The 21,643-nt window shown below is 38.2% G+C and overlaps 1 protein-coding gene across 2 annotated transcripts in view; it reads right to left on the bottom strand.

Annotated features, from left to right (window-relative positions):
- LOC138190093 (A-type potassium channel modulatory protein DPP6) overlaps window positions 1–16,791 on the bottom strand; it is a 117,365-nt gene extending 100,574 nt beyond the window's left edge. For both annotated transcript variants that reach the window (XM_069132583.1, XM_069132586.1), the window contains exon 1: window positions 16,156–16,791. The gene's annotated coding sequence lies outside the window, so the exon portion shown is untranslated. The remainder of the gene's footprint in view (window positions 1–16,155) is intronic.
- Between the last annotated feature and the right edge of the window lie 4,852 nt (window positions 16,792–21,643).

Below are 21,643 nucleotides of genomic sequence, written 5' to 3'. Positions count from 1 at the left end.
AAAATGGTATTAAAACTAGATGCAATTGAAATATAAATAAATTTGATACAACCGAAACTAGAAGTTTTAAATTAATAAAAAACTAAAAGGAGAATATGTTGTGAAACAAGTAGAAAATTAAAATTACATGTCAGACTGTTAAAAACTAGAAATAAAAGAGGGAAACAGAATATTGCACGAATGATGCAATTAAAGAAATGGTTCTATTAAATTTTTGTACCAAAAAAAGAGTTATTAAAGAAATCCTTGATAACTCTCGATTCAAAGATGTTAACCCGAAAAGAAACAATTTAATTTGTCAAACGATTAACACAGATCTGCACAACAGAAATTATAGTAACAGCTATTTTCCTATATTATTATTCCTTAAAATATATTCAGTTCTCTGATACTCGTACATCATTAAGTAATCAAGTGACTAATAATCTCATTAAAAACTGTGAATAATATATCAGTGAAAGTTCAAAGCACTATATATCAAAGGTAATTAGAAAAAGCATATATTATACTGATACGCGATATAATAAAACTAAAATTTCTATTGAAAAACGGACATGAATACTAGTGATCATTTGTAAACTAGAACGTAATGTATATCTTTGAGATACGAGTGGAAGTATCACGATATTTCTTTGTGCTGGACACAACGAGCTACAAATTGGACCAAAAGATAATACTTTTGCGTGCGAATTTTTCTGATTTTCCATTTCAAGCACGTATCAGGTCGTATGGTGACGTGAATCAGAAAGACTGCGAGTGAAACGGGGCAAATTCAATCCCATTTGTGACAATTTCCATACGGTGTTTCTAATTTTATCACTAATTAAAATCGAGTATTAAGATCTCTATTATTACATTATTAGATTCATATTCGTTTCCCTGAAATTGGCAAGTCAGAGTTAAGAAATACAAAAGATCGAAGAATTAGAGTTTTTATAAAGAGACTATAGGAGCTTAGAACTCTAATCTGAAGTTGACTTGAAATTGTGGAAAGAAGCAATTACCTGATTGGATTGCTCGATCGAGATTAGACACAGACCTTAGCCAATTAACTTAATCAGGTATTCCACGAACTCCACCTCTTCAAACCTGATGTTCACAACATCCAACTTCGATCTCTCATACTATTTTGCTTCACACATTTCACGATTAATTCGCGAACACCTATATAACATGGGAAACAAACCCAAACACAGAATAAAAAGAGGGAAAAAGGACAAAGTCCCTTTGAAAGCCGAAGTTGGCGTCGCGAAGCGTCGCATCGCCAGCCGATCGCGAGCAATGAAATCGATGAGTGACGACCGATAACCGGGGACCGGAACTGAATCGAGGCGGAAGCCAAACGACGCCAGTTTGATAATCGAATTCCAATTTAATCTTTCGACCGGCGAACGAGTCGCCACGCGTCGTCCAATAAACTCGGTCTCGAGCGACGCTCGCTGTCCTTCACCCTCTCCACTTATTCCTCTTTCCAACACTCTGGTTTTCGAGCTAGCTGGTCGCTGTGGACGATTTTTATCGGTGCCCCAGGATATATTCCATGGAACACCTCAAACGGCAAGCGCTGGTTATTAAAATTGGTCGGTCATGCGTGTCCTGCTCTTCCAACCAGTTCGGTGTCTTTTAATCGGCATGGAATTAATACCACCTCGCTTCTTTATCGAGCACCGGAACAGTTTTATTTACCGTGAGAACGAACAAGTTTGGGCATCGAAAAATATGGTTGGGACAGTTTTGTCGTATTGGATTTATTTGGTAAGGAAGTAAATAGGAAGGATGGTACCGATGTAACTTCAGTTTCTAATCGGAAAATTAACGGGGGTGGTTGTTTGTTGTAGAAGAAGATTTTTATTTATTTTCTGGTTAATTTTTGAAAGCAGAAAGCGATAATATTTCAACAAATGTTTTCTTAGAAAACAAATTATGAGATCAGCGAAAGAGTTATTTTTAATCTTCCTAGGAAATCTCATAAAATAACGTGTCTTTTCAAAATTAAACAGAAGAAGAAGCATTGACAGAGCACAATAGTAGAATGAATAACACAAACAAACTATCTAAAAAGTCAACAGGATGCTGAAAGCTGAAACGAAGCAATCAACTTGTAAAGCACTAAAACATTTTATTCCAACCACAGCTTTGTTTTCAATACGTAAGCTCTTCTGCCGTTTAAATACCCATTGCAATTCTACCGTTTAAATACCCACGGCAATTCTCTCGTCTAACTCCTCTCGTCACGAAAGAAGATTTCTCTAGTGTTTTTTTATTTTTGTTTTCACGGCACAATAGCAAACGCGAATGGACGACTGGCATTTAGAATCGGTATGGTAAACATGTCGCGCGATTCGTCAAAATTCTATCTGTGGTTGAATATTCGCACATCATACACGGTGGCAACGGCAAACGAGTCCTGCTAATGTCAGGACCTTTTCAGCCGCATTTCAACCGCGTCGTCGCGTAATGAATTAATGGCATTCCCGGCGTTGAAATGACTGAAGCGTGAACATTCCATTGAGACGTTTTTCGACGACAGAAGCATACTCTAGGCAGAATTTTCACCAGAATTGTTTTCCAATTCTCAATACTAATAGAATAACAATTGACTATAAATATTATAGGACTCTAGGAATATTAATGAATAAGCAGAAAGAAACTTGGAGAAAAATATTCTCCTTACGGACAGCAACGTTTAGAAAATTAAGATACAATGAAATTGTATTATTTCGTATGTTACAATTTGACATTAATTGTTATGCTAGATATATATACATACATATACATATACAGGGTGGTTGGTAACTGGTGGTACAAGCGGAAATGGAGTGATTCTACGCGAAAAAAGAAGTCGAAAATATAGAATAAAAAATTTTTTTTTATTTTTTTTTTAATTTTTCCATCGAAACAACGATCTACAGTGAGATCCGTTATAACGTACCGCAGGCGTACCGAGCGAAAATTCAAAGTCGATTTTCTCGAAAACAAAGCCTCAAACGAAAAATTTTTATTCTATATTTTGGACTTCTTTTTTCGCGTAGAATCACCTCCTTTCCACTTGACCACCAGTTACCAACCACCCTGTATAACTATTGAAACTGTTTAATCTTTATACTGATTTCTCAATCGAAACGAGTGCTATGTATCTTATCAACACAGAACATCTCACTAGTAAAATGATTTTATTGTAAACAGCGATGTGTGAGCCATTTAAAACAGTCTATCTTAGAACATTCAAAAACGGAAATTATTTTTTCATTTATCTAATACTTGACGCTATACAAAAAAGAATCTCACTCTTGTTAACCAATCAAGAACAGTTACAGGGTAAGAACTATTCAAACAAGAGAGCATTCCTAATACGTTCCTCGAGAGAAGATACAGAAACCCGATTCTCAAAGAAACTCAATTCCGTTCTCATTAATTCGTTCTAATTAATTCATCTTACCCAGGAGCAATTTTCCATTGCATATCTGTGAACGTCGAATCTGCTTCATGGAAAAGTCTCCGCGAACGTCCAAGTTATTAAAGATGAAAAGAAAAATCCACGTGCAAGAAAGCCAAGTGGAAGAAATGACAGAGCTGGAAAGGGGAAAACGTCGATAAAATCGCGGGAGCGAAGCCGGGAATATTTTCTACGATGATTACGAATTATGAGCATTGCTCCTTTCGTTTCTTATTTAGTAGGAGGAAGATCAAATAATCGACGTTCCTCCTTTTCCTGTTACACGTATAATAGAGCTTCAGCAGTAGACAATGTCCTCTGCGGCAATCATTTTCAGGGCAGAAATATTCTTACGGGGCTAAGGCTTGACGTGTTATATATTTTAGCTAAGATCGAGCTTTGTTTAATTTTCCCCGGAGTTGAAGTATCTCGCGTTCCTCTTTCCACGAATATTTCTCGTCTACCTCGCCTTTGTGGGTACTACTTCTTGGAATTCTCTTTAGTTCCTTCGCGATAAATGAATGAAACTCGAACAAACCACCGAGTATATTCGGACTTTTCTAAGATACGAGAGAATATTGAAACCACGACGGTGATCAAAGTAACCAATCTGTGACCTTTTATGGAAATTTTATTTTGAGAAATTTAATGATTTTTTGTAAAATATATGAACGAAACTTTGCTTTTCTCTTTATATTCAAATGACCCAATTTTTAAAGATTATGATATGGATAAGAATATCACTATTTCCTGTGTTATTTTACAGACGCTCGCTACGAATGTAGCGATTGTTAATTCGCATCGTGAAAGCTACTATGCTCGAAGCTAATCGGTTATCATAGTGTTAAGTAACAAATGAAACTGGATCATTCGAGAAAATAATAAGTGAAATCTCAAATATAGTTCGCGCGATTGTCGCGTGGTCCGGGCCACACCCAGTGAAATTGGATCGTCAGAAGTTATCAAATTTTTCGGAACGATCCTGAAGCAGTCGTGAAAGTAGCCGGATGGAAGGTAGATGTGGAAGAGATCCCGCGAATAATAGGACGGATAAGATTTCCCTGTCTAGGAAAAATTGAATCGTTATCATGAACCGCAACCGGCTAAGGCTGACGCGTGCGGTTTTGTTGCTCGTGCCGGCTTATGACAGAACTATCGATCCTACTACTGGTCCAACTCGAACTTTTCCTCCGCTTCCCCACTCTGTTCGTAGCCTCTCTCGTCCATCCGAAATTCCAATGCTCTTTCCCTTGTTTCGGCCTGATCCCGTGCGTGAAATACATCCTAAGAGCATGGAAAGCGGTTATGTTACGCGAGTGCTTTACGTGCCTGCTGTATTGTGTTAGTTCGGCAATCGATCCTCTTCTACCCACCATTGGCCATTACTCTCAACTTTGATCAAAATTTCTACATACTTCAAATTAATTGACACATGAGTGGTATTGCGAATTTAATTAATTCTGATTTGATTTTATTAGGTGTTAATGGTGAGACAAATTTGTATTCGTGGTTGTGATGTTTAAAGTAATTGTGATGGAATCAGTGCTATGATGCAAAATACAGATAAGACGAATTGGAAATTTTCGAATTCCAAGCAAGGTTTCGAACAAATTAAACCACTCTCTTTGTATTTTATATATTATTAACACTAGAACTACCACATCAGACGAATTGACTGATTTTACAAATTTATTTTCAAATTCCTACTTCGTGTTATATTTTTTTCCGCAATGATGTAACAAGTTTCGCAACGATAACTAAAAGAATAATATAATGAATTTTATTTTGTTTTTCATGTATTCAAACTCAAAATAATTTTGTATCAAGGCTACTTATACCAATACCAGTCAAAATGACTGGTACTTGTCAATGTAAAAGGGCCCTGCAATCTGTTTATCGAACCCCAATTAACCAGTTTCCTCGTTTTGTACAACTTCGCACACGTTCTTAAAATTTTTGCTGCGTATCATTCGATATTATAATATCAATTATCAGGAAAATTCCGGATCGATCGCTAGATCGCTAGATACTAACACTAGAAATACCACACCAGTCAAAACGACTGATGCTACAATTTTATAAATTTGTCGACCCTCGTTTAGGGATCATGGTCCCAGATGGATTAATAATACCAAAAATGTACTGCATAACATGGAACTCATTCAATAACATGGAATAATATTATTACGTATTTTTTAAAGACCAATCATTTTGACTGGTTTTGGTAGAAATAGCTTCGTGTTAACTATCGGTAGTTCTAGTGTTAACGTAATATAATATTAATATAATAAAGATGTAACAAAAGTATTATATGAAATGCCATATTTTGAATATTTTATATTTTTTCGTATTATACGCATTCTATTCGTTTTGCACATTTCAATTCTCTATAAATCCATGATCTAGTTACAATAGAGACCACGTTTAACCGAGCACGAAACAGGAGCGGACGTAAAGAAAATTGGTCTCCGGTTATCATTTCTTAGACGTATTGCTCTACAAGATATATTTGAAGAGCGGACGTGAGATACATAAGCCATCTTCTCCTTTTATTAGAAATACGTTTAAAATAAAACAATATAATCGTAATACGATACTACAGGCTTAATTTTAATTCCTCGTATTAATGATTATCATGTCCGAAATCTACGCGGAATAAATTATCGAGATGCATATATCGTCACGTCAATTTCACTGATGAAAATTCCACGTGACTAATATTGACATTAACGGCGGCAATAACAAATAGTGCGTTCGATAAAATGTAAATCGATCAGGTGTTTTCACTATAAATTATAAAATTAGATCGGACTGTTCCATGTTTCCTTGATAATTTGATATTTGTCAACTCCTCTCATGAATTATTAAACAAAAATATAACGCATAAACATATCCGTATAATCATATTAAAAATCAACACAATCCAAATGTTAGTTCGTAGCGTTAAAGCTAGATGCAGGAAAAATCCTGAAAACTTTCAGGATGACCTATCATATAATAAAAACAAACCAGAAGCTATGAAAGTTCAAAGTTCTAAATATTTCATTCATAAAAAATTGGAAAAAGAGATCCGTCAAGTCTCGGATTTCAACAATATTGTATAAAATTATTAACCTAAAGTTTAGAATCACTACATGTTCCATCGAAGATCTGACAATTTTAAAAAACATATGAATTTAAAATTATCTAAAATTTTTAAAAATTCAAAGTTGAAAAAGAGAAACAGAGCACCCCATCTTCTACTGACACAAAACCCGTATAGAAATACACAATATACCAATTCGTTTTATTCTCGTCTTTATACAAACAGCATACAACCTCTTCGAAAGAATTATACAGAAAGATATTATTTAAAAAGAAACGAAGAATTTTTCTAACGATTATATTCATTCTCTCCAAAGTAACAAAGTGCAGTCTGCTCCACTTTCTATAATCACTCTCCAAACGATAAAACGTCCAGTCGCCTTGCTGTCCGTGAAATTAACGAAATCAACACACGCGCTCGCGTTCGGTAATGCCGTATTATCGACATCCAATTCGCTGTAATCCCAAAACCGACAAATTGAAAAGGAGAAGAATACCACTCCATGTTTCTCTATCTGGTATTTCTGCTCCCTGCTTTCAGTTATACGCTTATCAAGGAAATGACGATCCACAGAAAATAGCATGAAAATAAGAGAAAAGAGTGAATTTACATAGACATTCGTAGTCTGATCATTAACATTGTCTCTGCACTAGATTTCTCTCTCTCTCTCTCTCTCCCTCTCTCTCTCTCTCTATCTATCTATCTATCTATCTATCTATTTTTTTCTCTGTCTCTCTCACTCTGTCTCTTTCTATTTTATAGATATAACCAGAGAAATTGAATCTAATTTTTTGGAGATAACATTTTGGAAGAAATCAAACATCAAATATGAAGATCAGGTCAAGACCTCAGACAAACTTGCAGCTTTCTCGATTTACCTAAGAAATTCATTTCATTTTAGGAAAAAATGTATTAATTTTAATGAGTCTACAATTGGATTCGAAGAAATCTGGGTTGATTTTTTGTCTATAACGACTCTTCCAAATATTTATCCAGATAGTTGTTTGAAAAACTATCTCGCGTAAAAACGTTACGAAATTATAAAATATAAATATTTGTTAAATAAATACATGTATATATAATAAAAATAAAACCAATAACCATAATTTTTTCGTTTACTGAGCGAATGCAAGGAAGCGTTGAAACACTTTCAAGCTTAAAGCGACGCAGTTAACAAAGTCACGTGACTGGAAGAATCATATGCAAAAAATTTGCAAAACAACCGGTAACACCTGTCTTCCTCGTTTATCAAAACGGTCCCTCGTTTTTTCGCTCTTTATTTTATGTTTTTCCGTTGATACATCGCGTTCAAAATGTGTTCAAATTGTGACAAAGGGACCACGTCGATTCCAGCGGCGGAACGACGCGTTTCCGTTCAACTTCTGGAACAATGCCGCTGATAATAAGATAACAGTCGTGCTGGCAAGATTCGTCGACGAGGTTCTGCAAACGAAAGAAGGTTACCGGGGAACGAGCAAAGGGCCTCCTGTCCTCGCACCATTTCGCTCCCTTTCAACCCCACCCCCTTCGTGAAATTCCTGTCCCGTCGCGATAACAAACTTCGTCCACTTGCTTTTCTCCCTGCGATGAGATCTTACCGGTGCCATTGTAACTGGCTCGTCTCACCCCCGCTGAATCTCATTATTTCAAACCGCGGCGGTCAACTTCCAACACGTAGCACATGCACGACGTACATCGGACGAGGCTCAAATAATTAGCCATGCGATACGCGGTTTTGCGCGTGTCGTTGGTCGGACGCGTTACGCGGTTTGGCTTTTCAAACGACGTCATTGGGGTGTCAGGATTTGCTAAATTAATCGGTGAATACGGTGATGAGTTCGGACTAGACGCATCTCGTGGGAATTCTTTTCGTTTGGCTCTGATTAACAAGTTAATTCTAGGACATAGGCGTACGCAATTTTTAACGATTGAAGTTTAAAGTTTGTATTTGACGCGAATGATATGTTTGATTATCGATTATTAATTAAATGGCGTATTACGTATTACTTATTAAAAAGTATTACGCTACTAATCGTGTATGTAATATTCCATTATTATTCAAAAATATGAAATTTGAAAATTCCATTAATATAATTTACAACCAGACTTTCCCTTCGCAACGCTTCAAAAGCAACTAATCATTGATCGTTGAAGTGCGTCTCTTTATGCAATTATGACAAATTTAAAGTAGCAGACATGCAAAAAATGCATATAACATATAAGAATACATAAAATATCCAAACTTGAGTATTCGTCATAATTCTTAGTAGACGAAATAAATTACTATGTAGGTCCCATTCTTTTAAGTCTCTTTAAAAAAAATATGGAATTACGTAAAAATCCGCAGTCTATCGATCACAAATAAAATATAAATTTGACGTATCCAGAAATCTGGTAACGCTGTGCTTCGCATAAAACAACAACGATGAGTACAGGGGAAAAAATCGCTGAGAATCGTGGAACATCAAGTTCGTTTTCACGTTGATACAAAAGCTATTTCAATGAACATCGGCAATTTTCCGCCATAACGTGGGCTGTTTAGCCATATAACGGCTGCAAAAGCGTCCGTCCCGGTCTCTGGCCTCTATTATTCGACTGGCATTAACCATTTGCGACAGTGAAAATGCAAAATCGAAAATTCGTGCCTGGACGATTAACGACGGGCCCGTGCGTTCGTCGCGTGATTCACGGACATTTCCGGCTTCTCGTTGATCTCTTAATTCACCGGCCGGAACGAAGTTCTCCCATTTCTGCCTCCTCGGGGCGACCAGAAGGGGGAGAGAGGCGTGTCGAATTGAAACGAAATTACTCGCGAGTGCGCGAATCGTTCGAGAGCTAGTTGGGTAAGCACCTCGTGCTGTTAATGAAATTTTTGTTCTGTGATTTCGTTGGAATTTTTTTCTCGTAACAGAGAAACGAAAAAGAAAGAAGGGAATAAACGGGGGAACAGAGAGGTAAAAAAAATTTTTTTCCCAACGAACATCCGCACTATACGTAGCTTAATTGCGGGGCACTTTTGTTAATCGGCCAAAGCTCTTGATATTTTTCAGAGGTCCATGTACGAATTTCGATGAGAAGATGCTTTTTCGAGAAATTATTGCGTTGGATGATGATTAAAAATTCGACGTGTTAAGACTTTATTCTGCTATGAAAATTTTTAATTTCTCTATCATCGGTACAATTATTCATAAATTTTCCATATTCGTTCAGTTTCGTATAACGAGAGTCCCACTCTTATGAGGAATACGGAATGTTGTACGTGATAGGCGAATTTTTCGTGAAGAGAACGATGGGAAACAAGAATAACGATTCTTTAAACATAATATCTTATGCAAAGTACGAAATTGTGTGAGTGAAGTTGCTACGCCGCTAAATGATTTTTCGCTACTTCCTCATTTTTTAATATTTCTTCACGAAACTTCACCTATGAAACTTTTTACAGAATTTTCCCTCGTGAGCCGTTTGATCCTCTTCCGTATTACTTCGAAGAGCATTATCTTACGACACTTTTAGGGCGTTACATATAACTCGTTTACAGAAGATCTCATAATCGTAGGATTATGAGGTTGCAGTTCCGTTATGACGCGCTAAAAATCATCGAAGCTACCGGATAACAAAGTTGTCTTCTAATTCCACTAATCGCCTCTTTAAACTAAACGAGCTGTTGATTCGATTAACCGTGCAGGTATATTGATTACGTGTACGCTGTAACGATTTTCCATCCGCCTATGTGCGTCACAATTAGAATTACGTTAGAATTAGGATGAATAAGTGATAAGATGTTTGAGAGATTCTGTAGAAACGCTTCAAAAGGAACGGTCCGCCGATAATTGAAATTTCAAATAAAAAGCGTGATTGTACTGAAACAGGAATTTTTTCGCCATTTCATTTTATCCATTCACCTCACTTTCAGAAAGTCCCAGGTACCTTATGACATTTCATATTTATTTATCTTAAAAAAGTACGATAAAATTGTCATCCAACGAGATCGAAAATTTGGGCAGAATTTACTTATAATTCATTTCATTTACAGATTTATACCCCAGAATTATCATCGAGTCAAAGGGAACATAAATCCTTTCGTTAATATAACAGTGCAGCGGAAAGTTAAGTTGAAATAATCCATGGCTCGATTTATCGTTGGTTGATCCCCGTGTCCTAATTCGCGAGAGTTCGCTCAGCTTGGTGAACGAAGTTATACACATCGATAATTCTAGGTGACGCATCGTTTTCGACAACGTGTGACAAACGTTATTCCTTGCGAAACGATAATCGCGCGATCCCGTGAGACACATGTGAAATTTGCGTCCCATCAAATTCGATGTTTCGTCGCGTCTTTTGACTTCGTCTCGCGATACAAGCAGAGTTGATTTCAAAAATTTTCCAATGATTCCTAGGACGAAAATTTAATTAGACTTCCACTTCGTTCCACTGTCTTTAAATTCCATTCGAATTCCATTAAAGACCTGAAAACAACTGGACACGCTATCGCCCCGTGCCGATAAACTACTCTATAGCGTTAATCGTGTTAATCACGTTCTCGTGATCGCTCGAGATTCAGTTTCAATTACTTTCTTTAGCAACGATGAAACGAGCTAAACGGTTAATTATATTTTATTAGAAGAACATGGTAAATGCTGTAATTAAGGACCACGTAAAAAAAATATCAGAATTTCTCTTTTGTTCATTTCCTAGCTACTTTATCACTTAGTGGCTAAAAAAAATATCTTAAGAAAAAATTGCTGAAAAAGGAAATAACCTGAAAGACTCGAAGATATAAAACCATTTGAAAATAGTTGCTCCAGAATATTTTACCAAAGTAAATTTATAAGAAACAGTATTTCTAAGAGGAAACTTTAAAACGGCGAAATTCTCTGTTGACGATTTTTTGATAATTCACACCTGCTCTAAATTTTACGACAGAAGAGGACAGGATCGTAAAATGATCGTACGTCAGATTGAACCAACGTGAAGACGTCCGATAATCGCGTTATCGCTGCAGGCTCGAGACTAATTTGATTAGCCTCTTGTGAAGGATACGGCAGGATTCTCCAACGGAACTGATCTGTCTTCCAGTCGATAGAGGACAATTTGGTGCTTGTAGAGCAAAAAAAGTTAATGTGATTATCTCGGCATTTACCGACGACTTTGGAACATTGTAGTTCAAAGTCTTAAGAATTTTCTTAACTTTAATGGATTTTTGGAAAGATACTACGGAAAGCCAGAATTTATTGTTTCCAAAACTCAAGATAGAAGATACGTTAAAGTGTTAGTTTTTAGATGAATATAATCTAGCAAGCCGAACATACTATGAAGTTTTTCAATTGCTATTTATCGAAACAAAAACAAGTGAACAACTATCAGCACCCTCTTCGTCGTTCGATCAAAGATGTATAGTGGCTTCATCTTCTTTTGTGCTTTAAAGTTGTACGTTAATTTGAAATTTGTACGAACGTTGCATGAACGAGCGTGCAAACTGGCAAACTACGTGTTACGACCGGTGTAAATGACTGATAACGCAGCTAATAACGATCGAATAATGCGGATACTGAAATTTCCAGTCAGTCACGAAGCTTCGAGCAACGCAAATTGAGACGTTGCAACGATATTAACCGCGTTACTAGCCGTTTTGACGCTGGATTCTCTCGAATCGAGTTGGGCAAAGCTCGAAGCACACTTTCGAAATGTTTGCAGATCGGTTGGGGATTAATTTTGCGTTGGCCAATGAATTGAAATGATTTACGCTGATCAAGAACAAAATTGCAGTGTATTATGTTTGGAGACTAATGGTAGCTTCACTTTGTTTTCATTGACTGTTTTTATAGAAATCCTTTGAATCAATTTTTGAAGACCTGGGAACTTTTTCAACTTGTTAAAGAGCGATACATTCTGCAAGTGAAAAGTGGGATCATTTTTATTATGAATGTTTCGTTTCAGGAGCTCTTTTTCTTTCGACTGTGCCTAATTAAAGTCAATTAAACAAGTCCTCCGTCTCAAGAATATTTAATATTGTATAAATATCAAATATAATTAAAATCAAACTCTCTATCAATTTAGTATGGAACATTATCATCACCAAAATTCTTAAAATTAATCTAAGAAGATCATCTTCAAATATGGAGCAGAAGTGCAAGGAAAAACCGATAAGGTCCTTAATTGAAGAAAATTGTGGGTAAAGTTAAACTCTATTTCTCGCTTCCAGATATTAAAATATAATATTATACATAGCCATAAAGGCTTGGAAATCCATTTAAAAAGTCCTCTAGATAAATACAAATTTTCTATATTTTTTGTAGCGAAGAATCCATTTATACCATTTTTCCACTCAACTCATTTTCCACTCGAAATTATCTCATTGCGTTTCAATATTGCAGCAGCAAAACTCGAGCGATGCGCACGTACAAATCGCCTCCGAACAATTTTTTAACCCAAACCACAATTCTGTGTCAATGGCGGATAAATCGATCTCAGAACAATTGCGACGCCAAAACCTGCTCGACTTTCCGGAACATCAACTTTTCCCTTGGATCGATCGTCGCCAGGTAAATGGCCGCGAACTGTATAATCTGAAAGCTTGGAACTCACAATCGAAACAGAAAGAGGAGGGAAGGTTGGACCTTCTCTGTAGCGGAACGGAAACGCCGCAACTTTTCTGTTTCGAAAAAATGGAGAACACACAGAACGCAGCGTGTATAAAGTGAGCCGTTTTTATTCGTTTTTGCGTTCGCACTGTACTGTTGTTAAGCGAATGCAAGTTGCAACGTTGTCCCGAGGGACGTCGTTTCTTCGTCGGAATGGCAACGTTATCTGCGGCACTGGGTTCCCTTTAAATGCGTTTTTGCGCTGACAAAAGCGAAACCGGAAGCAGCGTCATCGCGTCTCTTTGGGCCACGATTCAGCGTCGCGGAACCTGGCTGAAATCTGTTGCTTTGTCGAGTCGAAAGGAAAAGGTTCCGCTCTGTAACGACCATAGTTGAAGAATAAAATGTCGAAGACCCGGAAGTAGCTGGTTTCGCGTGTTTAAAGTGCGATGGATTCGTGGTCACGCTGGAGATAAAATGTGGGACGTCGATGACATTTATGAATTTATTTTATATTTACACCATCGACGATCTGATTTTCATGATGCAGTCTAGCGTTTCAAGCTATCCGTTTAGAATTCGAAATAGGAGATTATAGATCATGTGGACCTGTATGGACAATATTAGCAGATTCGCGGTCGATAACTTTATTGATATCGTAAAGTATCAAACCGCAGATTTCTACAATTATGAGAAAGATTTATAGAGCTCGTCGTAAAATATTATGTTCTGTATTGTTTATTATTGATAATTCAAATAGTAACAGTACCAGATAATTGGTCTCTCTGAGCCTTCTTGCACGATTGAATACTAATTCAATTACTAACGAAATTTTACTAATTGTCAATATCGACAATTGGAATAAATTTCGCAATAAAATAAATGAAATTGACCGCGAGCAATTTTTATAAATCACAAATCATCCGATTGTCTTACGTGGTAAAAAAAACTGTGAAATTATAAAAGTGAAATCTGTCTATACTGACAAGTCACAAGCTATATATCATAAACCTCATTTTTAAATTTTACAATTTTGTGAGAATAATTATACTGCGATCTACAACATTTATCTCTAGAAAATCATTCATTTTGTTACCAATCTTTCTGCTTTTATACAAGAGAATTTTGAATTTATTCTTCATTGCAACAGTTACTTATAACATTCCCCGAATAATATTACTTAACTCGTTCACTGCTGGATTTTACAGGTTCAGAATGGTGAACACGTATGTCGTACAGATCGTATCATTACGGTCTGAGTAGTGAAAGGGTTAAATTGCATAGGAAGACCTAACTCCTGGATAAAAGACACCATGCTTCCTTCTCTTTCCTTCTCCTTGAAATTGCATCTTTGTAGAATGTTTTAAATACCAAAGTCTCAGCGAAACTCTACGAAGGAGCGAAGAAGATCTATCGAAGAAAACAATTTCTGAGAAATACGATAAAGACAAGAATAAGAACAGTTGACCCAAAATTTCATCGGATACATTAAAAAGCTACGGTCTAATAAATTCTGAAACATGCCGAAAGCCTGTTCGACGTAGAGAACCGCAAGCCAGCAGAATTCTTCCGCGGATGTCGTCGTATAGGGATGCTCGACATTCTTGGCGAGCGAGTCTGCGAACGCGTACGACAATAAGTCACGCTTGAATTTCCAATAGCGATGCTGTGCTACTCTTGCATCTTGTAGTAGACCATCGTTCCACCCTGGTATACGCAAATTTTGGCAACCTCGAGTGCTCGTAAATGCAACGTGCGGATTCATCTTGCGCTTCCATCGCAAGATAACGACCGAGGCAACCGTAAAATTTCAGAGAACCGTGCGATTTCGATCGTGGATTCGTTGACACGTGAGAATTCTTTCTGGCGCGAAAAGATGAATTTTAAATGACCCACGGCTGGCTGAACCGTCAGGAACGATATTACGAGTTCGACGCGCTACTTCCAGGGAAATTAATATGACAAGATCGATAAAATTCTGGATGAAAACTTCACAGTTTCATACATTCGTCTTGTATCGAGTTTTATAGGTACGAGTTTTGAAAATAACATTTTACGTTTATACTTGGGTTTGGTGTTAACTTTAAAAATTTTACGAATTTTGAATTTGACACTAGAAGTACTTTTTATATGTAGGTATATACCTATATTATCGATGAAAAACTTCGAATCACCTTTCAGGTTATATATATAACGAACTTTCTACCAATTTTGCTATTTGACAATCAATACTATAAATATCAATATTGATTTCCCCTCTTTTTACGGACCTTTATCTAAAAAGTTTTCTAAGGGGACAGCACTCTAAGGGGACTTTTTATGGGTGAGCAGATTCGAAATGTAACGACAGAAACGCAACACAGAGACAGACGATGTTTGTTCGTGTGACGCATTCAGCGCGACTTCATTGAAGCTCGCCGTTCGTTTCTTTCTCCTTGCTGGAACATGTGCCCTGCCGTTCGCTATTGTGAATCGACCAGGCTGGCCAACGTTCGCCGGAAGCCTCATCGCGCGTCGCGAATGTCAACAGTGGCGCAAGCTTTGACCACTCTCGCGGAATGGATGACGATCTCACGACATAACGTACGTTCAATTGAAAACGGTTCTTCGATTTCTATCGCTTTTCCAACGAATGTTGATATGTGACATTATTGAAGTTTAACATAGTCGTAGAGCAAGAGATGGTTTTAACAGATTCTCGTAAACATTTAGTATTGTGATAAACAAAGCTGAAAACATCTTCGTACAAAAGAAGATGTTTTGCATTTTTGAGACAAACATTTCTATGTTTATCCTCGATCGAAGATAAAGAACTAAATCTCAAATATACACTTATGGAGTCCCAAAATTTTGCACACTTCATCACGAAACACAGAAAGGTGTTCTACCTAGGATCCTAGTCATACACGAAGACTCTCAGGTATCTAATCCCATGCATCGTTCAGCATCTTCAGAAGCGAACGACCCTGCGTCAAGCCGCGCGTCGCGTAACACCATTGCGAGAGACCCAAAAATCCATCGGCGGAACGCGAGCAATGAAAAGGATCCCTTACCTCAAAAGAGGCGATCAGAACGCAGTACTGTGGAAGGACAGGGATGCCGGACGATCCTGGCTACCTCGAGGGAAGCTCGCCCGGGCGGCATGGCTCCCACCTCTTCGCCCTGTGATCCTCCCGACTGCTGCCCGGCAGGGTGTCCTTCTTCCTCTGTTTGTGCTGATTCGTTTGGCAACCGCGGACGTTGTTCGCACAGAGTGGAAGTCGAAATACGTCGAACACAAGAAAATATCAAAGTATGCTTCCGTATACACCGTAGTAGAACAAAGATCCTTCAACGGCAGGACCTTAGAACTCGAGAGTGTCAAGAATACGCGTCACGACAACGACGACGACACGATTCTCATTCCGGTTACGTCTTCTCGGTGTACGCGTCACACTTGGACTGGTACGATACGCGTCGATAAGAGAGGAGGCGAGAAACGCAACAGAGCCGAAGGATCATCCGACGAGCGAGAAAGAAAAAAAAGTCGTTGATCGAGATGACGTTGGCTACTGTGAAGACAGGGAGCGTGACACACACCAGGTCCAGGGTTGGTAAAAAGGACGATCTCTCTAGGGAATCGTGGTCGGCTGTCGAACAGGATCAGAGAAAAGAGAGCACAGAAAACTAGGCACAGGACACGATGGCCCGGCCACTGCGCCGGCACTGAGGCTACGCCGCAGCCTCGCTCTCCTGCTACTCCCTCCCCTCTCGTTGCTCGACTAACTCTCTCTCTCTCTCTTTCCTCGACTCTCGTTCCCCGCCTCTACCTCTCTCTCTCTCTCTCTCTCTCTTTGCCTCTCCTTCTCCCTCTTCCAAGTTCAATTTCTCTCTCTAGCCGCCCCCTACGCGTCTACCTCTCTTCTGTTGCACACACCTCTCCGCCACCCTCCGCTCTCTCTTTTCGGATCTCCGCCACCCCTGACACGCGCTCCTCACCCTCACCCCTCTTCCGCTATCCTCCTTCCTCCCTAGACGCAGTTTCTATCTCTGTTTTACTAGCCGTTGCATCCCTCTCGCTTTCTCGATGCTTCTTTCTTGATCGGGATAGGTGTCCGTGTTTTCGAACGCGCGCCCCTCCCGTAACCTTTTCTTGAATCCTCTGCTTCTTTCTTCAATGCCCGGTCCTCTTCTTTTCTAACATACATCAACCGGGCTTCGAGAGGTTTGTTTGCATTTTCTTGGTTTTTTCCGCTAACCTTTTTATCCTGTTCCTCGCCGCATCTTCGTTTCGAACGCTACCCATTCCCTGTTCCTTTCGGAGAGTTTCTGGTTTTGTATTCTAATTTCTACTTTCTCGTTTTCTGTGGATTCATTCGAAGCATCCTCTTGGTGATTTTTCTTACCACAATGTTTTACATGTATCTTTATCTTCAGCTTTGCGCTATTTTTATCTGGGAATACATACCTATATTATATATATTATTTCATATACATAAACGTGGGCTATTCGTTTTAGGGATGCTTCGAATTGTGACGTGTAGCATTTGTTACACGTCGTTTTTTATCTATTTCCTCCATTCAGTACCCTTTACCTGTTCTTCCTATTTTCTACCCCCAATCTTTCATTTCGTTCACTTTCCTTCTTGTTTCCCATTTTACCACGAACGTATTAGTCGCTGTGAAGTATTTGCTACTAAACTATAGTATCGTCCAGTTTCTTACGTCGATTCCACTTATTTCACTCGTTGAATGCGTTCATCTTTCGTGACTTTACGTTTTACCTCCATCCTTTATTTACTTGTCACCTTTATTCTATCCCGATTTTAATCATTTTAGGTTTTTTTTAGATTCTTGTTTTCGTTCCTATGCGTGTAGAGTTTTCCATTCGTTTTCCTACCTCCATTAATCCTCTTACCAAACTCGTCCATTTCGTCCTCGTCATCCTTTATCGCAATTTTCTCAGCTTCTTCCTTCTCAGCTGCATCTTCACCCGGTTTTCACCGAGATTTTCTTTTCCCATGTCTTGCATTCACAACCCTGTAGCACCCTTTTTGCTTGTTTTCCTCTCTATCCTTTCCATCCTTCTCTGTTTCCCTCCTCTTTCAGCTATAGCGTTGGCACCGAGTTCCACGTCATCGAAAATTCTTGCTGTTCTACAGCGTTTCACCACAAAATTCAAGCCCGTGACGATCCTGGCACTCTTTCATCCCCCTCTAACCCTGCCGCAAACCCGTGTAGCCCATCCTGCTGGCAACCTCAACGATGAAATAAACACAATCCACGGGATCTCTCAATGTGCATCGTGAAACCACGAAATATTTAAGTCCATCACGTTCCTGTTTGCTGTTTCAAACTGGATGACGTCGAACAGTCTGCTCTTTTTTTCTGCGAATCAACTTTTTCCATCCCTTAAATATTTGTAATATTTAATATCTAAGCTATTGCTAAATAAAAACGAGTAAGGATTTAATAGAAGAGCAGTATTCTTGACATAATACAATCTCTTATTATTTTCTCTAAGTATTTCACGATATGCATAAAACGTTTAAAAATTCTAGTGAAATGTTTGCTCACATGACAGATGCAATTTTTCTTTTAAAACGAGATCGATTTTCTTATCCCTTGGATCGATTGGTAAGTGAAAATATGGAAGGAAGAAAAAGTGGAGCGTCTAGGAGCCACGACCTTCGACGTGGCGATATGATCGAGGATAAGGTTCTGATTTGCGGCATGGTCACATTGTTATGCTAATAATATTCCGCCACTGGGCTGCAAGCCGTCGATGCGATAAAGATTTCACCACGACCCGCGAAATTCCTGACAATCGCATTACAGATGATAATAAAGATAGTCGATGGACAAAAATACGAATTCTACGGTAACGTGATGTTCGATTCGATGCGCCATGGTCACGTAAATCGAACTTCAACCCCCGAACTTTGCCCAATTTATAGGGAATTCGAACTCTTGGTCGTCGATTCTCTTTGAATTTTTCTCTTCAGAGCTTGTTTTCCTCCCGAAAGAAAAGAATGACTTCCTTATGTGGAACTATTTTTCAGCAAACAAAAGCGCACGAGGAATTTCGCAGTGATTCCTCGATTCAAAGACGCCTAACGTTGCGTCAAGGGGCAATTACAGAACTAGAAATGTCATTATTATTAGCGATCTACACAAGCACATCGTAAGTGGGTTCGAATATTGGCCGATCAGATTTGAGTGTTTTGTAAGTGTTTTAAAAAAAATGCAGCGAAATTTTTAAGTAGAACTGAATGTGAACGCGACAAATACGAACTCTCTATGGGTACTTTAAATATACATCCAAACAGAATCAGAAACTGATCAGATTTTACCAACGTTATCATAACAGTCGTGTCTCATTATAGTACCGATGAAATTTCAAAGTGTTTTGTACGACACACATAGTATATACTACATAAAAGTTCTCTGCAATAAGCGTTTAAATATTTCCACTGGCCACTATATGAACTTGATTCCGATGCTAATTATTAGCGAAGCGTAACGCGCCCAGTTTCTGCAATTCAATCGTTACCTACGCTACTGTTTGAATCGCACACTTTCCTTTGATACATTACATGCATGGAATGGTATCTCGATGAAACAAATTCTGACTATTGAGCGATTAAGAATGTTAGATATAATTGTTCACTCAGCCGAATAATTATCTTGTGACGAATGATATCGGAAGTAACGCAAATAAGACTGTCTGTTACTATGCGCAGCTAGTTTATAACGAGCAATAGAAAGCCCTGTCGCCACCAACGTATTACATTTTGCACCTGTAGAATTCAATAGTCGCTTACACCATTGTTGCTCTGTTTGTTTCTAGAGTGACTCTTGGAACCACAGCCAAGTAGCACAATTAGCATCTGAGATCTGGCCTCGGGCTTCGCTTTATTTCCAAACTTTAAAGGATACAGATCATCCCAACTTCTTTTTCCTATAATTTTCGCGTCTTGATTTTGAAAATGCACGATAAATTAAAGAGCAGCATCAACTTACTCCTTGCTATGAAGTTAGCAGTGTAAAAAGTTTAATACAATTTGAACAAGTTCGGCGAAAAACGTACTCGGTATGCGCGCACTCGACAAGTTTTCTCAAATTCAACTCGATCTTCTCCGAAACAATATAATTTTATTATTCCTTATTTCCGTTTTATTTCAAGTCATCGAATCCCTAACGTCGCTTACAGTAGCTACGAATAGTATTGTCACGCTATTGTATTAGGTTGCCCGAAAAGTTTCTTTCGCTTTATGGGGAAATAATAGACGCACAACGTTTTTTGTTTTATATTATTTTGTCGAATTATGTACAATCCATTTTGTTCTGTTGAGATAAACACCACGACATTTGACAGACTTGGTTTCACATTTGTATGAAAGTGCACTGTTGTAAAAAACACGTTTGCGAAAGAAAGACACTTTCCGGACAACCTAATAAATATTTATTATATTATTTACGTACCAATCAATTAGAACCAAATACATTAAAGTGTCATTTAATAATTTAATAATCGTTTTTTCATATATGACTACAAAGATACTATGGAAATGAAACGTAGAACCTGATTAAAAAATGAAAAACACTGCCTTGAACAATAATAGTATGTGCCAATACCTTTCATAGTCACCATGTATCACACACTTAAACTAACGCTGTATACTTACGCCATTGCTTTTTCTCGAAGCAAAGTCTGTATACAATTAACTTTGTGACGTTGGTAGACCTTTCTCAAAGATCTTAACCAGCGATCTACAACTGCTGCGATAGAGCGAGGCCTTCGTACATAGCGAAAGACCGCGAACTTCCTGGACGATTAATCTCGCACCTGGCGTCCTTGACCCCAGAAATGGAAAGGTTAAAGGAGTCAAGGATGCGCATGCAACGTCTCCTGGCCCCGTGGTAGTCGAAAATCGATGACGGTGAACAAGGTTAGACCGCGACTTTCCATTTTGCGTGATCAACGGAGAGTGAAAATAAAGGCTCGACTTAACGAGCACCGCCGTAAGATGCAGTGTATACGTGTGTCGTGACCCATCGTAGACACGGTGCTCGAATTCGTGCCGCGAAAGATTTACTATCCGACAGTTTTGTCCGATTGATAGTGTTGCTCGATCGTGATCAGAAACTATTTGAGTTGTATAGGACGATGAAGGGGTTCGTACGATGTGGTAGAAATAACGGCACTTTGATGTACACGGATTTTGTAGCGTGAGAAGTGGAGGAATGGTGGTCGGATATTTCGTTCCTCAGTTGTAATAGAGTTTTGCATCGCAAAATTTCCAATATATTTATTGTACGAAATGTCCAACTTTTAACCAACACCTCACGAATCTTAAAGAAAAAAACGTGTGTGTATTACTCGTAAATTTCATCAACTGTATCATGGAAAGTGTTATCTCCTTTTTTGTCCCCTATGATATAGAACTAAAAACCAGTAGGATTTTTTACTTCAAAGCATCATAAATGTATCTGTCTTATCATAAAAATATCACCTCCAAACTCTAATTTTATCAGTGTTATTATTTTATCACATTTAAG

Source organism: Bombus flavifrons, chromosome 3 (genome assembly GCF_040668555.2).
Source record: "Bombus flavifrons isolate JBK064 chromosome 3, iyBomFlav1_principal, whole genome shotgun sequence".
NCBI lineage: Eukaryota > Metazoa > Arthropoda > Insecta > Hymenoptera > Apidae > Bombus > Bombus flavifrons.
Note: the sequence above shows the minus strand (reverse complement) of the source record. Positions and strands in the feature narration are given on the sequence as shown.